A 20,981-nucleotide genomic window follows, 5' to 3' on the forward strand; every position below is an offset into this window, starting at 1 on the left:
GTAGTTGCACCTATAATGTGATTATAGAGCTCACTACAAACATTATGCTATGTACTATTCTGTTCAGATAACACTCACAGTCTAGGTTGGAATACAGGGGTTTTTTTGGAAGAGAAATATGCATAACGCTAGGGAGGGGTTTGTGGTGCAATTGTCAGGCTGCAATAGGTTGAGTTGTTTGAAGGGCCTGTGTTGAGTATAAACTGCTAACTGCACTGTCTTAAATCATGCAACCACCATTAGACAGAAGCAAAGAGGCTAAAATTTAAATGGGAATCTACTTGTCAAAACTTTCTTCACCTCCAGTGGATGACACTGGAGTTCAATCTTTGGTTTGTTTTGTCATGAGTGGATTTTAATTGCTGGTGTAGTCACTTTTCTTAACGTATAACTTATCACAATGACTCTAATGCTTTTATGATAGCCATCATAATTGCTGGAGATATCTTCAGAAGTCATTCACATTCCTCTGAGCTGGAAGAATTCCAGAGTTTGTATTGTTTTGCCATGAAAACAGCTGTAAAAAAAAAAAGTGTTATCTGCTGAAAACATTTCCTCCTCTGTTTGAACTTTAAAATTGCTATCTGATTATCTCACTGTAAATTGCAGAGGTAAATTTGATGCAACATGCAAAGCACATTGCTCTTTAGTGGTCATTAGACTTACAAACGCACACAGCGCTGGCTCCTGACCCCGCTGCCAGCTGAGAAATGTCTACTTGCTATTCTGCTGTGCTGGTACCCCACACTGCTAGGAACCAGGCTGGCACATATGAGGAGAGGCTTTAACTGCCAGGCCTGTGGTTCAAAACCAGCTGCTTTTTCATGAAAATTTATCATTGTTAAAAATAAGTGAAACAGTTTGCTTGTTGAATCTGCCTCACCTGTAGGAGCCCTACCAGTTGATGTTGTCCTGTGCAAAGCTTGTAAATATCTCTTAAAGGGCTTAGAAAGAGTGAATGCTCTGGCTAAGGGACCTGTAGCTGCCTTAGCGATATATTTCATGACCCAGTTCTCAGTCTGGCCCTGACCTTTTGCAGGAAGGTTTAAATGCCCCTTGCATTCCAGCTGTTTCAGCTTACTAATTATGTCAAAGTGCTGACTTTAATTTTTTGCTTACCTTTTATGCTTGCACCATGTTGTGTTGCTGAAGAGGCTTCATACAATGCCTGTTTATGGCTTTGTTACCTACATCTTTTCAAAAGGATCTTCCAGACAAAGTCCCCAAGTACTTTACTGGGAAGGCTCTGCAAGACATCAGACATTTTGAACCATATTAACTTTTGGATTACTATGTCCATGTGCTTTCAATAAACTGTATTACCTTCAGGCTGCACCAAAAGAGTAGCTGTGCATACAAACCTTTTGTCTGTGCAGAGATATTTCCATGGCAAAAAAATTAATGCTCCTTTTCTGTCTTACATATCTCATTCTTTCTGATTTACTACCCCCAGCTTGTGTAAACCAAAGAGCCCTAATTCTCTAAAGATTTTGCTGTCTTATGCAATGTAAGGGATTTGGATGTTCAAACAGCAGACTACAATAATCTGTGAGTGAGCAAGCAGAAAAAGATATTGACAAGTCATCTTGATGTAGCTATTTATGTCAATAAAAAATTTTGACACTGGGAACAGAAAAAAACATTTAATAAGCACAAAATTTACACATAAAAGTTGTTCTGGGAAAATGTCTTTGACCAAAATACAAAATTATGTATAAAAAGGCCTAAAAAGGAAAAATACTATTAAAAATGAAGCATTCACATGTCAAGAAAAAATGGAGAGCTAAGATTGAAGTCTTAATGCATTTTCTGGTACATTAAAGCTCAATTAAGTGATCATATAAATTTTCTCCTCATGGGGACTCTGCCTCTATAAGTGCAAGGATAGATTGTTTTTTTCCTAAATGAGAAACTATTTCACAATTAGTTTTATTGTTCACTGGGTGGCCAAATATCCTACTTCTTGCACATTATCCAAACATTGCAAAAAGGCAGAATATTAATTTTCTTGTGAGTTTTCAAAAATATTTATCATTATCATATAGGAATATTTCACAATTTTGGGCATTATTCTTGGAAATGTTTCAACAAAGGGAGAATGATTTTATTTGTAGTGCATAAATTAATTGGTTTGCATATCACAAGTTTAAATAAGGGTCAAATAATGTTAGTAATATAGGGTCCCACACTGAAAAGTCCTGGGCTTGTTTTTCCAGATAAATAAGCACTCTAAAATGTCAACATACGGCTCATTGAAACTCAGGGGGAAGGTGCTAATGCTCTGTATTTCTAAAAATCTGTGACGAGGATATTATTGTGGACACTGGAAAAATGGAAAGTATCGAATTAGCTATAGTCTGTTACAGGCTTGTACAGCATCGGATTTATTGGAGGCCTGGATTCTCCAGGAGTCTCCTAATTTAATCCAAGACTGCCACAGATCTTCAACTCATATTTTTCTTTATTTAGTAAACAATGAACAAAGCAGCTTCTTCAATGAAACAGGTTGCAGATCCGTTGGCAGGGCAACCTTCAACCCTGAATCACCTCCACAGCCATCTTGAGCACTGAATGAGGTTGAAAAATAATGACTGTGATATCATTAAAAACTGTCAACACCTGCATACCCACAAAAGAACTTAATTCAAATTGACCAGAAAAATATAATTTTGGTGTTTCTTAATCTTAGTTTACAATCTTTTGAAATACCATTATTATACTTGGCTATGTTTTGAAATGGCAGTCTAATACTGCAGGTTAGGAAAAAATCCAGACATCCTAAAGCATTTTCTATCCAACAAAACATCTGTTTGGTGACCAAATATTGACAGTCACTTTCATCCTTTGTATGTCTGAAATAACTGCATTTTTTAATTTGACTGCTACGATATGAGTAAGAATATTTAATAGATACAGAAGTTTCAGCAGAAACTGTCCTTTTGGCTTCCATTACTGGATACAGACATTTAGTGTTTGACCCCTCTGTCCTGTTCCTTCCAGTCTAGTCTATTCTAAGATCTAGTTTTCATTTCTTTCTTTAACCTTACTCTCCTTTCCAGCAACACAAACTCATTGAGTGTGAACATGTCAATGAGAAAAAAAATAGGAGCTCTAAAATTCAAATTAAGTCAATAACATATTAATTCCAAATAAAGCATTTGGCCTGTTTTGCATTGTCCTTTGTATTCTGTAGCCCCAGCCATACATTTTGATATCTTTATTCACCTGGCCTGCAGTTTTTAAAAGTTTGTGTGTTCCTGACATTCTTTATGTTTTCTCTAGAGTTAATTTTACTTGCTTCATTCTGTTGCTGTCATATAAATAGCATTTACACTGCCTGGGTGAGAAATCAGATTCCAGTTCTCATTGCATTTTCCTTGGCTTGTTCATTACTTGTATGGATGTATTGAAGCATTCAATAGTAGTTCCAGTTTGCAAACTTCCTGCAAAGGATTTGAGAACAATTATATGAATATTGTCCATATAATTCTAGATATTGTCCTAACCTTAATGGATGCATTGGATAGCATTCATTAACCTAAATATATGAGAATTCAATAAATTATGATAGAAGTAATACTAATATAAAAGCAGTGTTTTGAAAGCACAAGCATGATTTGTGGTCATAGCATTAAATTTCCAGGCTCACTGAAGTGCATAGAGTTTAGAAGTGAGATTACGTGTTATACAGACAATGAAAGCTTCATGGCCATTCAAATGGCACACTGGCACATTCTGTAGAATAGCTACATTTTTCACTAAATTGATATTTTCAAAGGAAAATAATTCCCCCAAACAACATAGGCATAGGGTTAAACTGACAGGAAAACAATCTCCCCCCCCCATACCCTTCCATCTCCTTTTCCCTGCTATGAATAGCACACCCTTGTTCTGTCTTTTCAGGAGAGGCTACTGAAAGAGGACTAAAGCTGAACTTCTTAGACAATGATGGGACAGCTATTTTCTTTTGTTTGGTTGGTTTTTTTTCCTAGTCCTTGGTCTTTCATTGCATGCGAATAAAAAAAAAAACAAAACAAGATCTGACACGTAAGAAAAAAAATTAAGATGTGACTCAAGACCTTGCTAATACTGACTGAGCCAAATTTTGAACTTCCAGGAAGCTCAGAAAATTCCTGGAATATTTTATCAGGGAGTTCCCCTGATTTTCAAAGACTCTTCCTTGTAATAAGCAACATCAGAAATGAAAAGTTATGAAACTACTCTGGAAAATGTCTCAATACTTTCAATCACAGCAGAAGCAGGAAATTATTCCAGACATCTCATCAAAGAGGAACAGATAACTATCAAGTCTCACTAGATCATTTGAAGTCCATCCAATACTACTTTAAATTAAAGATTTTAGTCCATTACTTCCTAAAGCCAAGTGATGTCTGTAGAGCGGACAGGGAATCAACTGCCTGAGGTCTAATTTCATCTCTTTGATGTAATGTTGAGAGAGCTTTTCTGCAGGATAAAGGCAATATCTTCATCACAGAAATATTGCTATCTAGAGGTGAATGCCTACAGTTGATGTTCAGTTTCCCCATTTTCGCACCCACATTGGAAAAAAAGCATGTCATGATATTATTTCTAAAGCGTTAAATATGCCATCTCTGTATGCAAATGCTCTTCTGAACAATCAGGTGGCCTGCTATGATGAAGTGGATGAAATGTTTGACAGGGGAAGCCTGCACCATGTCATCTACCTGGACTTCTGTAAGGCCTTTGATGATCCCACACAACTTCCTTCTCTCCACACTGAGACATGGATTTGAAGGGTAGACATGGATGTGGTGGATAAGGAGTTAGCCTAAGGGACACAGAGAGTTTTTGTCAATGGTGGTCTGTCCAGTGGGAGAACAGTGAAGAATGGTGTCACATTTTAGAGCTTTTTGTTGGAACTAGTGCTCTTTAATATCTTTATCAATGACAGACAGTGAGATCAAGTTTGCAGGTGTTTGCAAACTCAGAAGTTTTCAGGTGACACAGAGCAGAGCAGTGCACATGACACAACAGAAGGGAGAGCTGCCATCCAGGGAGACCTGCACAATTTTGAGAAGCGAGTCCATGAGAATCTCACAAAGTTTAACAAGTTCAAGGGCTTTTCTTCTTTATCAGATCTAGAACAGTTAAGCATGATTTCTTGGATTTCCTGTATATTTTGATCCAGGAAATTCTGAATGGAATTTCCTGGATCAAAATACTAGTCTTGATATACTAGTCTCGAACCCACAATGCCCAGGACTAGTGATATGTGTTCTTAAACACATACACTGATAGACTTTCTAGATCAACTGAAATGAGGCTGTTGAACACAGGAAATATCAAGTTCTTTGCTCTTGTACACTGAAGATCAAATGCAATTTAGTTGCTAAATCAATGTGTGTGTGCAGAATTTATTTGCTGAGGATTTTCTTCTTGCCAAACTTCTGCCCGATCAAAACCATAAATATTTTCCTTCCAACACAAAAGAAATTTTGAGATGCAGAAGAAAATGTATTTGGGGAAAAATGGATGAAAGAAATCCTACCTGTGAGTTCTTCCTCTGAAACTCTGCTGTTGTCACTACTATTGGTTTGGAGAGTGACAGAAATTTGTTCAGGAAGCATTTCAGTTTAAACTACTTGTGCTCTTATTCTGGTACTTAGAGTGGCATAAAGGAGCATCTAACCCTGTGGTCAGACAGCATGCCTCCATGAAAGAAAAATTTTAGGGGAATTTGGAGCCTTAAGATATCACAGCAAATACTGACCGATGAAAGAATGCAGTTTCACTGTGTGGTGTATCTTTAAAATCATAAATGTGTTTTATGTCGAGAAGTATGCATGAATTCATCCCGATCTTTTGAATTAATTTGTGCCATTAGCAGAGAGTCAGACATGCTCCTACAAAAGGATGGTGATGAGGGACTGGGAATAGTTGCTGCATAACTGTGACTGAGTGGTGTTTTAACATCAATGCTGCAAACATTGAGCCAGATGTATTCAAGGCCTTGCCTGTGGCTTGATGACACATACCCTTTTCACAACAATCGGTGGATTTGTGGTAACAATCAAAAGGCATTTAAAATGCTTGGAATGTGGTTTAGAAACCCGCCTTGGCATCTCGCTTTTCATGTCTTAGCATAAATGCCTCAACTGTTTTTATTGTTCTGCAACTGCTCATTTATTTTGAAAAAAGGAGCTTGGCCTGCAGTATTTGCATTCAACAATACTTGAAACAAAACATTAAAGTATTTTTTAATTATGCCAGTGAAATATTTCATATGAATAATGCCAACAGCTGGGTCAGACCTTTTGGTTTTGAGTAAGAGTCTATTCCAGGCTTGCTAACCGAGAGGTTCTTTTTTTAGAGAAAGTTTCTGATAAACTGCCAGTTTGGAAATATATTACAGAACAGGAATGTCTTTTCAATTTGTGCTGCAGTTGTACCACATTCTTTATTTTTTCCTGATTTTTTGCCCTTATGACTCTATCATAACAAATTACTGCATAACTGATGAAATGGCACAGAACTACTTTCAATAAAATCAAGAAAAGAACAATGTTGATGTAAAACATATTTAGGAAGAAATTACTTCATTTTAGTGGAACAAGACAGAAACAGACTTATAGAACCATGGATAGACAAGGTATTACTCCATATGTTTAAAGATAGATCAGTTGATAGATTACTCGTTAGATCAGTAGGTCAACAGACAGAAGGATGGAAAATCTGTCTGTTACTGAACAGCTTGTTTAATTTTAAAAATCAAGTACAACATTTTTAGCTTTGAAGAAGCAGCAACTCCTCTGGGTTCCAGTTTATTTGTCAATTATTGACTAAGGATCATTTTCTAGATCTTAGTAAGAAAGAAATCAGTATAAGGATTGGTGAACCATATCAAGATGAAAGAATAATTTGTTTGATCCCAGAGGGAAGGAAAGTTGGTTAAACAGCTAAACTTCATCAAAACTTTTGTGGATAATCTCTCCTCTATCACAAGAAAAAAACCCAAACCAGTTTTCATGTCTGAACGTTTGAAATCTGATATACAGGTTTGGGATCATCTGATTTTATGAACCTATTAGCCAGTGAAACTCATCTGATTTTGAATCAGAGGACAGGTGTGGGGAGAACCACTGTTGTTGCACACTGACATGTGAAGCCAACCCAGCTGACTTTGGGGTAATGGAGCCAATGAACTGTAAGAGCTGTAGAAGTTCCTGCCACCTAGTGCCAGCTCTGCCTCTCCTGCAAGGGAAAAGCTTCTGCTCACATAGCAGGTATTTAGCCTAGCATAATAAGGAAAATCAAACCAAATACCAGTTCAATTTATTGTAACAGGCTTCAAAATACAAAATTCAACTCTTGTCACATGTTCAGTAAGTCTCTTTTATAAAGATGAGAGCTTCTCATGAGAAGGTGAAGAGCTGTGAGTGGAGCCTATTGCAATTATTCCAGGAATCCTATCTGTGGCTTAGGCAGCTCTAAGGGCCCACACCTTCAAGTCTTTACCGATTTCATTTCTTTAGTTGCTGTGATCAGATTCAGCCCGAGTCAAGGAAATATATGACACTTTTTCATATTCATATCATTTCTTGGCTTCTGAGGAAAAACTCATGTCAGTATTATTGCTATTACGATTACTAACCTGAGAGTATTTTTTGATATTCTATCAAGAATTCTACACTGACTGTATCTCTTCTAAAGTCTGCAAGACGGTTGGAACACACCCTGACAACTTCAGCAAACTCCAAAGACTATGTAGTCTCCAATTTTTATGTAATTCTTTAAAATGAACACATTTACATCTACTTTTTTTCCCTCATCACATTATTTATTTACACAGGAACTGAATTTACCTAATTTTTCACAACTGACACTGTCTCAAACCATTTTGACTCAGTAACTCATTCTTTTGGTATGTTCTGTGCCCAGCTCATAGGAGTTTTTGTTCACTGTGGGAAACAGTAGAACCAGTAGCTTTAAAGATTCCCCTTTTCATAATATTTACATTTGTTTTCCCTTAGGATGAAAATTTCTCTCTAAAAGAGTCTCAGTCTCTTTCATTGTTGATGCAATGGCTGTGATTCTGTGCAGAAGATAATTTTTGAACAATGAAGTGTTGGACCAGTTTCTGAGTCTGCAAACTGCACTGACTATGATTTGACCTAAATAATTTATTTCAACTATCCCCTCAAATTTTAAAAGGAATTATGAAATCCTGCCATGAAGGATATGGTCTTTAATAGTAATGACCAGGAAAAATAACACCCAAACATGTGTTCCTTTATTTTTTAAAATTATGTCAGAAATATGTATAATTTCAGAAATATACAGTGTCATGGTATCACTGCACCCATTGCTTCAGTACCCTCATGCTAGGAATACGAAAGGAGAAAGTTCTTCTTCTGTGCTATCCCTATTTAGCACATTTTTAGAACATGAGCCTGGCTCCAAGTACCTCTTAAGGACATTATTGCACATAGTGGAGGGAACAGGCTGTAAAAATCTCACACGGATGGAAAATTTCATACAGACTAAATTTAGTTTCTTTGTAAGTTGTTATTAATATGAAAGACACTAGGAAATTATGGCCTGAAAGAAGTTGTAGATTCAAGATATAGCAAATGTGATATAAAATGTTGTTGTGTGTCACCTGGAAACCAAATCAGAAACATTTTTAACTATTTGAAATAGTTATGACTAGTACTGTAATTATCTGAAATATCAGAAAACAAATTACAAGAAAAGTAACTTGGAGACAGGAAAGTATTAATTCCTTTGTTTAACATACCTACATGAGTGCTAAAATCAAAAAACATCAAATAACACACATCCTTACGGTTTCCAGACAGGCAAATTGAGAACCCAATCAAAATATGTTTTATTCCTTCTATTGCATTCTTATTTTTAGACATGTTGTTTTCTTAAGAGAAGATGTGATGTGAGAGTCTATAGTTTATGTTCCTAAGGGACTTTACTTTTGGAGAGTGATCTGCAGATCATTTTAGTTGGTTTGGTGCCTTGCAGTTGCCTCAAACTTCTTTTCTTACAGTGTAGAAAGAAATGTGAGGCAAAAAAAAAAATCCCCTTTTCCTTCTGATCAGCTGGCCAATACTGACAAAGGCTTTTAATTCAAGGAGAAAAACCTTTCCCAATGAAGATTTGGGATCCTTGCTCTTGTTCTTCCTCTGAGAAAATTTTGATCTGCTCATAATCAGTTCAAAGCTGACTCTTATATTGCACAGAAATGAACTGAATTTGCATGTCTCTAGATTCTCGGTGATTTTGTCTGTACTTTGTGGGGTATCTTCAGAGCACTGGGTTTAATGTGTTGCTGTGGTTAGTACCAGACCAAAGGACTCACATACCAAAGTTGGCTACAAACTGGAATAGCCTTTTCCTAGTTTCTGGCACTGGTCTTTTTCCAGGAAATCAGCGTAGATATCTGCTTAGTAACTGTACTTTTGCCAAAGCTTTTCTGTTTTCTTCCTCTGCGGACGGCTTAGAATATTTTATCACAAATACAGTGGAAAATGGTAGCTACCAATGATTTATCTTCCACATGTGGTTTAATATCTACTTTGTGACTCAAAATTTTTTTTAACCACACTGCATTCATATTTATAGGGAAAATATCACTCCTGATTATAAGGTTATCAAAGTTGTGTATTAATGCAGTTTTCCTGACTATTAAACATCCAAGTTCAAGAATATAGTCTAAGAAACTTGATCCAGGCACTGCAGCACTTCATAGGAGTTGGACCAAGGCTGCCTCTTCAAAAATCATATCCTTCATTTGTTTCTAATTTATAGATCCTATCTCTTAAATTAAAGTGTTGATTTAGGTAGGTTTTCCTTGAAAATACTCTCTGGAGTTCTAGAGAACTCTTGAGAATGGCTCTTACTAAAGTTTTAGGTAACACTGTTCTGGCTATGACTTTATAGAGAAAGACAGTTCAAAATGAGTTGCAACAACATAACACTTAGATCTTCTTCATATTTCTCTCCAAATGCTGAAAAAGGAAGAGAAAAAAAATATCTAGTATTCCAACAAGCAGTGTGAAATTACACTTTGACTTGATATTAGGCAGAGAAGTACAACAATACACATGATATAAAATCCCTGATAAACTATGACTAATAGCAACTTACATAATGGTTGATGTGGCTTTCTTTCCTGCCTCATCTTTGATCAGTACAGACACGCTGTCTACTGCTGCCGGAAATGACTCATTTAACATAATCACTCTTGTTTACTGTCCCTGGTCAAAGATCTAGCTAGGTTTTGGCTAATTACTTGACATTAATTTTGTGTAGGTATTCTGGAATCATAACTTCATCACACGGTGACTACAACTCAAAGTCTAACAAGTTGTTGGATAAAGTTCACAAGTGGAGAAACTTAAAAGCTGAAAACACACTTCTTGATTCCATATTCTACTGTATGCATTTGGTTCTACATGGTTTTTATTTACCAGAAATGTTTTCCATTTCTAGGAGCAGCTGTCATGGTATCAGTTCAAAACACACTTCAAAGTTACAAATAAGTTTGCAAATGTTGAGTATCAAAAGAAGAAGAGAGATATGACGTGCTTTCTGATTTAAAGACCTAAAATTACACACAGAAAATTTAATCTATTGTTTTATTTCTGGTGAAGTCAAAAGGTCTCTGTGACAAGATTGCAGATTTGTCATATTTCAGTGCTAACTGTTGGAAGTCTAACATCTTGCTGAGAAGATTCTTAAAAGAAACATGTTAAACCATATCTCTTTTATAAAGGGATCAATTAATGATTAATTCTACATCTGTCCATACAAAATCAACTGAATATTGTTTCTAAGCACTGGGAAATCCAAATACACAAAAGACTGCCCATCATGTGTAGTTTCTGAAAGGTATTTTCCACCCCCAGTATCTCCATATGAATTATCGGAACAAGAGCACTTACAGTGAAAGGATGTGAAAGATTAACATTTATTCCAGTGTGTGGGCACAGTGCAATGGCCACAAAGTACTGCATAGTGACTGTTGTGTGAAAAATGCAGCATCATACCTGCGTGCATTTGAAGCAGAAACATTGTACAACTGGTTGGTCATGCTAACATGACAGGGCAACACCTTAAGCAACCTCGCATTATTGTCTTCCCTGACTAGCAGGCATTCACTTACCATTTTGCAACACCTGGTGTGTCCTACTATCATTTGATTTACAGTGAGGATTTGAGGCTCACACGGTTTTCACAGCCCCCATGATTCTTAATAAAAATATTGGAGTGCCGTAAAAGAATCTAAGAGCCTTAGGTTTAGCTAGAGGGGAACTCACAGAGCCAAAAAGCAGGGGGTGTTAGTGTTCGCCTGAATAGCCTGAATATGGAGCTCAGGCTCACTAATCTTCAGCTGAAAAGATTGGACTGAGACATGAATTAATCAATTTTCAGCCAGAGCTATTCTTGTTCTCTAACCAGTTCAGAGAGACAAGGAGACCACATATAGGCTTTGTGAGCATCCCTCCTCCTGAACTGAGATTGCTGTTCTATATGCTTGAAGTACAGCAGAAAAAAAAAAAAATCACTTCAAGCTTTTTTCTTTGTCTTTAGGGATAATTGATAATTTTGACTGTCAAAAGTCACTGGGCAATACACATATGGAAGTGAAGAATTCCTGTCCTATTCTTGCTGATCCAATCATTCTTTAAAAGTACAAATAAAGGTCTCATATGATCAGGTACTGGTTTCTCAGCCAGAAAGCCATTTCTTGTAGGAGAGAGGTTAGTTCATTTCTTCAAAAACCTCTCATCTCTAAATTACTTGCTATCCAACGCAATGCAAATAAGGAAATCACTATTAGAGGTGGGTTCATGGAACTGCTTCAGATCCAACTTCCAGCAAAAGAAAATGAGGGGCCTACAAAGGGAAAGTCTTGAAATATCTTTATTTCATTTAATACTAAGATTCTACAATAAATTCAAAAGGATGGATGAAAATGCAAAACAGACATAGGAAGAAAATTGTCACACTTAAGGAAAAGTATTTCTATTATTTTGTCTGATTTCCCTATTATAAGTATCATTGTCTACACTGGAATATTTTATTAAATAGTTTTGAAACTGAATTTGATTTCTTAAGTATTTTGTTTTCTTAAGAGCAGTTTTGCATGTAATGACTTCCACTTAATAAAAAACCCAACAACTTGGAATCAAAAGATGACATTTCTTTCTCTGAAAAATGAGGAGTCTTTACAAGAATTCAATTTCCTGAAGGTATGAGTCCCACAATATTGTTGAGCAGATTCCTTTCAGAAAAAAACCAAGCCCATGAAGTAAAGGCATGTACTGAAAGATCTTGTGCCAGACATGCCGAAGCATTAACACAGTCCTCCTGTACATTGCTCTAGAACCATTCATTCTCACAAGCAGCATTTGAATTCTGCAAAAAGCAGTAGTGACAGAGGCATTAGAACTGAAGTCTCCTACCTGCTGCTGAAGTTATGTCCAGTGGCCAGAGCAGAAGTGTAGATAAGTTCAGGTTAAGAGTAAAGTGTTTGCATTCAACAGGGCAGCTAGCCATTTATATAACTTACCCAGACTTCTAATGATTTCAATGATGGTTTTAAGATCCACATGGTTTACTTGTTAAGTGCACAATCTAGTTCAAATTAAAATTAGTTCAGAAAGCTCTGTGTTAATCTATGTTAGAAAAAGAGAGTGAAATAAAGATTTTAGTGATGCCTACCAAAACAATTTGTGTTTTGTTTTTAAAGTGGGACAGATCTAAAGGTGAAAAGGAAATCTCTGAGGTAATTTATATCTATGGCACCATTTCTTCCTAACACAGTCTAGGTAATGTGCTGGTTTTTTCCAGTGTAGGTTTCTCTTCAAAGGTGGATTCCTCTTACCCATTGATCTTTCTCCTTTGACAGCAGTATATAACATTTTAAACAAATAAATTTTTTGTTTCTCATATGAACTTTGCTCTTACTAATCTATTTTGATTTTACATGGATACCTCTGATCTATTAAAGCTCTATATGAGTGGATTTTTAGATAAAATTACAATTAAAATCTTCACTTAAAAATGAGTGGTTCCTCCAAAAACAAAAACACATGCTAAGGAACAGCATTTCTCCTTGGCACTTCAGATGTTGTTTGTTTATTTAATATATCAGTGTTTTGGTATTTCTTTTTCACTGAAATCTTGAATTTATGAAATTTTAATTCTTGAATATGTTATCAAATCCAAGTGTTCTCTTACTTCTTTGATTTAACTGGCACTTTCTATCAAGCATTGTTTACTATGTAGCCAGACACTTTCCTAAAATCACAGATTGCTTTATGTATTTATTTTAAGCAACTGTTCAGGTTAGATGAAAATAATACGGCATCATCACTTTATAATCTTTTTTTCTGCTCTGTTTTTCCATGTCACATCTCTGTGATGGATTCATGGGGTTCTATCCTCTACAAAATATTTTGAGATCCCTGCCACAGAGAACAGCAAAAGAGATGATGGGCATGCTTCTTGCAATTCAAACAAGAGAGGTTCAACACTATTGATTCAAGCAGCTGGTTTTAGGTGTAAATAAAGGCAAATAAGCAATTCTCATACCTGAGAGGGAGCAGGAAACATGGGTTCTGTATGGAATAGGACTTAAAACAGGAACTTCCGCCCTACTCTAGTACAAGTGTGCTTAAATTTAGAGAAAGCATAGAAAATTATTTTTTATTTGACACTATAAGCAAACCTTGTGAGTATTACAGTGTTTCATCCTTTATGAATCTACTTTGAACTGTTTCTAAGGCAGAGAATGTGGAATCTAATTTGAATTGTGTCTATTTTTATTTATGATTCACAGGTGATCGGCCAAGTAAAATCATCATAAGATCAGGTAGCAAAGTATAAGAGAATTAAAGGTCCCCCCAAGGGATTTATACATCCTATAAAATTCAAAGGGGATATCCACAGTTCCTGGAGATTTACCTTTTTTTCAGACTAGCTGCTGGCACATAGTTTATTTGTTTGTTATTACTTTATCTAAAATATATCCTGAGAGCACCATGTCGTTTATAGAGATGTCTTTGTCTTCTAATTACTTCTGGGAATCAAATATCTGAAGTGTTTTTAGGTATGCACAAAAAGTAAGTCTTCTTATTTGCATGCCAGTCTTTGACTTTCCCTAGCTTAAAAGTCCCTCTTTTATTACTGCTATCTTTTCATGAAAAATCTGCTTTGTGTGCCTATTACATTTTGAGTTTTAACCTCACACATATTAGCACACTCAGATGCTCCCTAAAGTAGCTAATTCATGAGGTTCTGTGATAAATCTATTTGTTTACATTTTTATGTAGCTCTCTTTATCTTTTTAATCTCCTCTTTTGGTTTGATATTTATCTGAGTTCTCTATTCCTTTTCATCATATAGAAGACTGTTATTGACTTTATATAGTGATTTTTTTCTATATTGCCTTTGATCAAGACCCATATTGCTTGCTTGACATGTTTAATTTAATTTCCCAAAACCTAGATAGTAGGCACTTGGTCTCTAAAGGGAGATACCAGAGAGCTTAAGTAATTTGCTTCAATTTGTCCGAATTTTTTCTTGGTTTTTGGGGTTTTTTTTGGTTTGTTTTTGCTTTTTTTTTTTTCTTCTTTTTTGGTTGGGGTTGATTTCTTTTGTTGATATGCGTGTTGTTGGTTTGTTTTTTGGGCTTTGTTTTCTTTGGGTTTTTTTTAAGCGGGGAGGGTGCGAGGGGATTTCTATTCTTTATTCTTCTGAATGCCAGGTCTTTTGATTGGTTATTTACTGGCAGGAAATGGATACAATAGAATATTTTCAAAATCAATTATTTTCCTCAAATTTCTGCAAATTTTCAAGATATACTTCAGAAAATATTTTAGCTTTGCTTTGGTTTTGGTTTTCATTGGGAGAATACAGGGAGGTCACAGCTTTTAGTCACCTAATGAGAGAGTAAACCACAAAACTTTCTCACGTGTGATTGGCAAAAACAGGGCTGGGCAGAGGTCTCAAAACAGTTCTTGTGACCACAATTGAATAACCAGACTAACTTAGCTTTACTAGTTAAGGTATCTATAAAGATCTAGGTGGACTTTGCATTGCCTTTTGTTATATACTATCAATAGAAGAAATGAAGTTCCTCACTGATTTTGAGTGAAAGATTAGACTGAAGTGGGCCCTAATTCTGGAATGTAGTTTTACCTAATCACCTTTAAAAATTAAAGCTCTGAAGTTTTAAAGTTCATGTTTAAATTCTTTCCTGGAAGGATTTAATTTAAAGAGAACAAGTTATACAAAGGAAAAGAAAAAAGTAATCTAATTTCTCATTCTTCTAAGCAAAAGTAAGTCAACATAGTCTACGTGAATTAAGATGATTTGCAAAATTAAGACTGGATATGCCAGGCAAGACAATAATTATCTCATTCTCTAGTACCTGGTCATACAGTAATTTAAACTATCAAATTCAGCTTTGTTTCTTTGTTAGTCATTTAAAATTACAGCCATTAATTAATTTGAATATATCAAATGTGAACTGAAAGCAGTACTTTGGAACAGTATTTTCTGTGTAATACACAGCAGGTTGTAATTAAAGCTAGATGAGATCTTTAAAAAAATCCCTTATTTTTATATATGAGCGCATGGTGAGTTTAATCAATATCAGTGGGGTAAAATCAAGCAGTTTAAAGTGCTAATTTAAGATAACAGAATATGAACTACTGTAATTCTAAAATGCTCATTTATTTCTAATTGTTTAGTATTCTTCTGAAGCATGTCATTGTTTTCAGTATAAAACAACTGAACCTGGAGGATGAAATGGAGAATAACCCTCTAAGATGCACTTTCATTTATCTGAAAGCATAAGGGACTTGAAGATTTGAGACAGAAATATTATAAATCCTGTTTAGTAGATTGTAATCAGCTCTCTGTCATCTAGGGAGGTAGAACATGATTTGCAAAATTAGTGCAAGTATTGCTACAGCAGAGTCCTGCCAGGCTCCAATCAAACACCATCCCTTGCTGCAGCACTGTGCTAAGTTCTCACTGGAGAGGCTTGTCCATTTGGAAAGGTTTGTCCATTTGCCAGGTTTCTGGCAAATGCCCTTCAAGGGTAAATATTTTTTCCACCCTGTCTTCAAGTTTGTCAGGTATCTACGTTTGAGCTCCAGCATTTCTGGAAATATGAAGAATCATCCCTTAGGTGTGGAGCCAGCTGAAATTGAGCTGAGTCTGACACAATTAAAGCCACATCACAGAGCCAAATTAGTTTTACGATTCTGTGATTCTGACATCATATTAACAATTGAAGCAAACCTAAGATTACTTTCACAGGACAAGCTCCACTGTCTCATTGTCCTAATGGAATTATCTATCTGCCAATAGAGTAACAAATTTACTGACAAAAAATGCCATTCAAGGGTGTGTGCTGCATTGTTTGTTGCATGGTTTCCTGACACGTCCCACATTTTTAAAACCCTCATTTTAAAATAACTTTTGCTTTAATTTTATTCACAGAAATAATGTTTCTGTGTGACAGGAGAAAAGCAGCCAGGAGTTGAATATGCAAGCTGATTACAGATCATTTCAGCTATTACAGTCAGAGCTGCATTAATATGTAGAGTAACTATAAAAAAGCTGGCTCACTGGCAGAAAATTGCTTATAATGCACTGCTCTGCCAAACCATTAGTGATTTTTCATGGCATTGTTTAGGGTTCAAAATATCAGGAGTCACAGATTACAAAAGTTAAGCACATGACTCAGGACAAGTCCTTCCTAATCTGTCAGCCTGAGGGGAAAGCACTTATTATGAGTAGTTCTTTCAGAACAGTCTCTAAATCCAGGGTCTGATTTGGTCTGTTTTAAGACTGTCTTCTTCTTGAATTTTTTTCCCAGAACTCTGAAAAGTCCTTCAGCTGAAACATTCTGAGTTTCCACCGTTGTGTTACGTTTTGAATGGCTGAGATTTCCACCTCACTGGTAATCGCATTTCAGTAGTGCTGCCTACATTTAGCTGTAAAACTGTCTGAAATAGATTGAAGTGAAGAGTGCTATATAATGGAGATAATATTATTACCATTATTTCTGGAAAATCACTGCAATCCTCACTTAAAACATTTTAGCCAGATCAAGCACCTTCTGATCCATGTGATCACATGAAAACATGATTTCCAAAAAGCATAGTTTTTCCACGACAGACAGCTGCTCTACTTTCCCCCTGTAATCAGAGGTCCCTCTGATAAATAATCTCATTTAAATTGTTTTCTAGGATTAGGATTTTTGCAGCAGAGAAAATTACACATTTCATTAGGAATCTTGTTACCTTCTGGATATTTAGCCTTTTCCGCAAGATGAGAGAAAATAACAATTTTATACTAGAGCCAAATAAGAATAAGTCTTTCTACCTCTGTTCTTGCAGGAAGTTCTCTTACGCAATTGTGATAAAAGTTAGGATTTGTTTTGGTATCCGTCATGACAATTAGTGCCATCATTTCCTGGGTGTGGTCCATCGTGTGTCCTCTACACACCTGTATGACATCCACGGAGATTTCTGTGACAGGGTAACTGTTTTATCTGTTTTAACTGTTTTAGAGAATGTGTGGCTTTAGTTTAAGACCTTATGAATACAGACAAAAGCAATTTTAATGGGAAAGACACACAGAATAAGAAATTAAACTATTTACAAGCATGACAGTTTTCTATCTCTTCCATCATGCCAAAATATAGCGCTTGCTCTCTGTGCCTGTTATTGTAGCTTTTCCAGCTAAACAGAAATAGAAGCATCATAAATTCCCCCATAAGCAGTTTCTACGATAGTTCAACCTAGTTTTATAGATCAAAACATTTTGATTAAAATCAGGGAAAACATTCCTATTTAAGTATTCAACTGACCTAAATCTCACAAACTTTTGAAGTTCCTCCAACTTACAAAAAATACAAAATTGTGTAGAATATAACAACAGAATCAAAGATACCCATTTTGTTTCAGATGTAATTGATTTCCAGGCAGTAACAAAGGTCTTTTCAGAGAATAAGTATGATATTGATTTGTAGATTTTTTTTACTTTTTTTACACATTTCTTTTAGAGAGTGTAATTAAATATTTCATGTTCATGTACTTGTTCCTTCTTGAAGACAACATGATATAAATTAGCGGCGGGGTTTGGTGATAGAAACACAGTGACTCTTATGAAAGTCTTTTTTTCTTAGCTTTGCCTAAGGGCAGTCTGAAGACCGACTAAGCAATATGTATTTACAGAATTTTTGAATATTTTTAATCTCTGAAAAATCTTAGTGTGGACATTTATTTTAGTAGTCCATTTTTGGCGTCTGCTATACTCTTCAGTTAAGAATTTAAGGCAAAGCAAACCATATATCTGTTAATGGTCAATGGAGTACTAATTTTTTCATTGTTGATTTTTATTAGTTTTTACATCAAATTTCTTTAATTTGCAACCTTAAAATCATTCCATTCAATGAAAATGCTTCAAAATGTCTTTAACACAGGGAGATTTGCTGCTGTCACAGAAGAGCCCAGACAGCTGGGCAAGACTGAGGTGGAATCTATGAATGTCCAGTCTGATATTAAGTACCCAAGCACATCCTCTGATAGCAACATGTCTTACTACTCAGAGTCTAAAAATAAAAAAAGAGCGATGAAGCTGTTCTTTTTTTCTAGTTCTGCACTCACTGACCTTCCTGTGTCATGACAAGACAAAATGTATAATTTGACAAGCTTTAGTGCACCATTAATCTGAGCTGAGCTTGTCTATCTCTGGTTTGCCACATTTAGGCTTTGTTAAAAAGTAATCAGGTTTCAGACATGGTAAAAAATAGGATGACTTACTGTGTGTCTGATGCTTCATACATAGGTCTACTCCCTGATAATTACTCCTTTTTTTTTCCCTAAGTAATGCTATTTCAAGAAAATTATCTGACACTATAATTTTTCCTTTCAGGATATGCTATTTATTTTATTCACAAATTGGGGTTTCCATAGTCCAAAGTCACTGAAATAGTTTGAAAATACTTATCCCCCACAAATCACCACCTTTGGCCAAGAACCAAAGATGTATTTTGAATGTAACTTCCTGATTTACTGTGACACAACATGTTGGTTTGATTTCGAAATTTTTAAAACACATTGGACTTGGTTATCACTATATACTACTACTACTACAGAACTACTCAAGTAAAAATTTTATTAACTATGTCATAATTTTCCATGAACATGACAAAAAAATTATCACAGTGACTAAATGGGTTGAAGTGATTCATTAAGGGTGTTACAAAATTAGGTGGGGTCTTTTACTTTGATATTTTTAGATCCCATCTTCCTTCCACCTCCAAAAATGAGGAACTTCGTTTAATGCTGTCTCAAGAGATAAGAGATCAAGGCAGCATTTCTCTATGATCCATATCAGAAATGTATTAAAGTCATTGAAAATGTCTCAGCTAGGGGAAAAATATTAAATGACAGGACTGCTAGTTTGCTCTTGGAAGGCAGCTGTGGAGTTGCATCTCATTGCTACCCAGGAAGAAAGATTTTGCTGTTAATTATCAGCCAAAGGAAAAATTCTCCCCTGACAGAAAGAGATCTGGAAAAGAAAAGAGAAATTACATTTATAGAGCTGTGGGGCAATAGACTAGTAATATTATAATTTTATGAAAAAAATGTATGCTCCAGTATATTCTCCTTTTTGATGTAAAGAACACAGGGTGACAAAAATATAGGACTGACCAAAAAAATTTAATAAAATAGAAAACTAGTTTGAACTCTTTGAGGGTTTTGTCTTGCATTACTTAAGAAGTTGAATTTTGTATTACTTACAAATATTGTTTTCAGCTGAAATCAACATTTCCTTAAGGGAATGAGGAAAGAGACCCTCCACCATACTTCATTTCTGCATTATTAGTTAGTGTCTCCTTAGTACTGTCTTCTCATTTTATCTTTCCTTACAGCCAGACTTATCAAAGAGGTTCCTTTCCAAAGACACTGTTGCCATGTGGCTCTCAGGAAAGGAAAATTATCATTCAGTAAAGAAAATTGAACATGAAAATAAGGAAAATATCAGGCATAATATTTTCACCTTCATGCAGCAATATTATGGCTTGACACTTGACTGAAAACATGAAACATCCTACTAGGCAGACATTTTTACTAATTCTGTAAGAAAATATTCAGGAAAATGTATTTCCTAACTTATCTTGAAAAATATTAGCAACCTTGATTCAGTGATCATTTTAATGAACAGTAGCATCATAGAATATTTAGGCTGTAATTCAGCCCTGGAGATAATCTACTCCTACTCCCCCACTCAAAACTTACTAGATCAGTTTAGTCATGCTCTTGTCCAGGCAGGATCTGGATATCTGCATAGAAAACTTCACAGCCTCTCTGGCAATCTGTTCCTATGTTTGACCACCAGCTGACACACACTGACATTAACAGGAACCTTTCATGTTGCAAGAGTTCTTACAGTAATATTTCACATGAGCATTTCTTCACATGTGTATGCACATATGTTTCTATGCAGATGTATCTGTCAAATTTACACTTGCAAATTCTAATTACAACATTTTTTTCCTATATTTATAAGTCATAACACGATGAATAATTTCCTGCCGACATGAAGCATGTTTCATTTACGAAAGTTTGGGCTGAAAGCAAGAAAACAAGACAACTTTGGGCTTTATAGCTAATATGCACTTTAGAGTTTTCTACTGTTTTTGACGGCAGTGCACAAAGTGGGATTCTAAGTATGGTTCTAGTTTCAGTCTTAGCTCTGCAGACACGTGGTATATCTGTGATTTTTCAAAAAGCCTGAGGCTTAAAATAGATTGACACTTTACCAATGCTTCCATTTCCTAGAAAGTTATTTTCTTTGTGTTTGAAGGCAACAAAAGGCTCAAGGGCTTGCAACAACATCTTCAGTATATCAGAAGACCTACTCTTTTTTTGGAGTAGAGAAAATCATACCAATCA

Source organism: Fringilla coelebs (genome assembly GCF_963513975.1).
Source record: "Fringilla coelebs genome assembly, chromosome: 5".
In the NCBI taxonomy this organism is placed as follows: Eukaryota; Metazoa; Chordata; class Aves; order Passeriformes; family Fringillidae; genus Fringilla; species Fringilla coelebs.